The sequence below is a fragment of the Myotis brandtii genome, unplaced genomic scaffold (genome assembly GCF_000412655.1).
Source record: "Myotis brandtii unplaced genomic scaffold, ASM41265v1 scaffold156, whole genome shotgun sequence".
NCBI classification, from domain to species: Eukaryota; Metazoa; Chordata; class Mammalia; order Chiroptera; family Vespertilionidae; genus Myotis; species Myotis brandtii.
Genome location: NW_005355666.1, coordinates 144,024 through 147,428, shown reverse-complemented (window position 1 = coordinate 147,428; position 3,405 = coordinate 144,024).

Here is a 3,405-nt window from a genome sequence, read left to right as displayed (position 1 = left end):
CTTTTAGTTGTATTTTTGAAGTGGTTGTTTGCGGCAGCAGTCTCCGGTGTTTACCTATGCCGCCATCTTGCTCGGAATCCTTTTAGTTGTATTTTTGAAGTGGTTGTTTGCGGCAGCAAACTCCGGCGTTAACCTATGCCGCCATCTTGGTTTCTCCCATTTTTCTTTAAGAACTTTCCAGACAGTTCTCCTTCATACAATGTGATTTCTCTGAAATCAAACTTCAGTTTGTCTTTGCTTGGCAAGAGCTCACTATGAATGACGTGGTGCTAAGGCAAACAGCATGGTTGTACCCATAATTATGACTAGGATTCGGTTACAAGATGATTATCTATGATTATTATATCAGAGGCTCACAACCCTGGCCTCACTTTGGAATACCCATTAAAATGTGATTAAATTAGGAGTCTCTAGTGTGGGACCTTAGTATTGTCTGCGGTTTTAGGCACCTTAGTATTTCGTAAAAGCTTTCTAGGTGATTCTAATGTGCAACCAGTACTGAGAACTGATTTTGATGATCCAGAAGATGCTTATACTCTTGAGAATATAATCCAAAAGAACACCAAATTTAATCATTCTTACAGAGAATATGAAATTTTTTGAAAACATGGCAGTGAGCGCCCAGGGTTTTGAGAAACTTGGTTTGGAGTTTGATTCCCAGGCCTAGTTGTGTGCCCTTAGACAACTTCACTTCTCTGAGGTTTAGTTTCTCATTATAAAAAGAAGCTAGCCCCACCTGTGTGACTCAGTGGTTGAGCGTCGACCTATGAACCAGGAGGTCATGGTTTGATTCCCACTCAGGGCACATGCCTGGGCTGCGGGGCTTGATCCCCAGTGTGGGGTGTGCAGGAGGCAGCCATCAGTGATTCTCTCTCATCATTGATGTTTCTCTCTCTCTCCCTCTCCCTTCCTCTCTGAAATCAATAAAAATATATTTTAAAAATAAAATAAAAAGCTAAAAATAGTACCTACTTATAGGATGTTTGTGAGAACGAGATGAGAAAATAATATATAGAAAGGGCTAATTATAATAACTGGTTCCTGGTGAGTACTTACTGTTAGCTCTTATTTATTATCAACTGTTATGTTGATAACCATCTGGAAGCTACTATAACACTTTTCTGGGCTAATGTGAGCCCCAAGAAAGAAAGAGGTGATGGGGGAAGAGGATGCTGGGAGAATATTCTGAAGAAGAGCACTTGGTGGCCTTTGATAAGTGGGGCAACAAAGGCAATGATGACAGGGGTGGGTTCAGTAAGGGTATAGGCCTGTCAGTCTGAGCTGTGGATAACTGGCTTGAAGCTCAGGCTTTCAGCACAACGGGATGAGAATGAAGCACAAGTCACCCTGAGCTGACAATCCACAGGAAGAGATGATGAAGAAGGAAAACAAAGATGAGGCCAGTCAAGCAAACAGACTTCTAGGAGCAGACATGGTCACCTGCAGACTGGACAGGAAGCCAGGCCTGCCACAGTCAGGGGGATGGTAGATGGTTTCCCATGGCATGACCAGCTCTATCAGTTGCTATTGAGCAGCCACTTGCCTCAAGGAGCAGTGGGAAGTGCTATCCATCTAAGCCAGTGGTTCTCAACCTTCTGGCCCTTTAAATACAGTTCCTCATGTTGTGACCCAACCATAAAATTATTTTCATTGCTACTTCATAACTGTAATGTTGCTACTGTTATGAATCATAATGTAAATATCTGATATGCAGGATGGTCTTAGGCGACCCCTGTGAAAGGGTCGTTTGACCGCCAAAGGGGTCGCGACCCACAGGTTGAGAACCACTGATCTAGGCCCTGCTGGGAACTCACAGGATAGGGTATAGTGCCTTACGTCATTCATAAATCATTAGGTTTATTCTGAGTTGTTGCTTCTGCATTTCTGTGAAAAAGACTCCACTTTCTTCCCCTGGAAAGGCTGTCCCATGAAATCTAAGCAGTTGATGATCTTGGGCTATGGCTGGGACAATGTCAGACTGTAGCTCTACTATGGACTTTAGTCAGATCTGTAGTAGGATGTCACAAGCCTATTTGCAGACAAACCCAGCTACTTCCCATTTCACTAAAGAATGGCCCCAAAGTGTAAGAGTAGAGATGCTGGCAATTCAGATGTGCCAAGTAGAGGCCATAAAGTGCCTGCGTTAAGGGGAAAGGTGAGTACAGTGCAGTAAGAAATTTTGAGAGAGAGACAGAAACTGAAGTCACATTCACATAACTTTTATTACAGTATATTATTATAATTGTTTTATTTTATTATTAGTTACTAGAGGCCCAGTGCACATCCGTGCACCGGTGGGGGTCCCTCGGCCTGGAATGCAGGGATTGGGCCGAAACTGGCTCTTTGATATCCCCCGAGGGGTCCCAGATTGTGAGAGGGCGCAGGCTAGGCCGAGGGACCCCACGGTGCATGATCCAGGCCAGGGAGGGACCGAGGGAGGGCTCCAGGGCATGTCTGGCCCTTCTGGCCCAGTCCCCAGCAGCAAGCTAACTTACCGATCAGAGCGTCTGCCCCCTGGTGGTCAGTGCGCATCATAGTGACTGGTCGGATGGTCGAACAGATGGTTGGACCGTTAGCATATTAGGCTTTTATTATATAGGATTGTTGTTAATCTCTTACTGTGCCTAATTTAGAAATTAAACTTTATCATGGGTATATATGTGTAGGAAAAACATAGGATATTTAGGGCCTGGTATTATCTGTGGTTTTAGGCATCCATTAGAGCAGCGGTTCTCAACCTGTGGGTCGCGACCCCTTTGGGGGTCAACCCTTTCACAGGGGTCGCCTAAGACCATTGGAAAACACATGTTATTACATATTGTTTTTGTGATTAATCACTATGCTTTAATTATGTTCAATTTGTAACAATGAAAATACATCCTGCATATCAGATATTTACATTACGATTCATAACAGTAGCAAAATTACAGTTATGAAGTAGCAACGAAAATAATTTTATGGTTGGGGGTCACCACAACATGAGGAACTGTATTAAAGGGTCGCAACCCACAGGTTGAGAACCACTTTACTAGAGGGTCTTGGAAGCATTCTCCATGGATATGGGGGGAGCTGTATAAAATTTTTTGATTTTATATGTTTTTTTTTATTTGCCAGCTTTATTTTTCTATTTATTTTTTAATCCTCACCTGAGTATATTTTTCCATGATTTTTAGGGAAAGTGGAAGAGAGAGGGAAAGACAGAGAGAAACTTCAATGTAAGAGAAACACATTGATTGGTTGCTTCTTGCACGAGCCTCAACCAGGGCCTGGGCCGGGGCAGAGCCTGCAACCAAGTACGTGCCCTTTGGTCCATAGGCCATCGCTCTAGCCACTGAGCCAAACCGGCTAGGGCTGCCAGCTTTATTGTTTTTACTTTATTTTTATTGTTGTCATAGATGTCTTAAT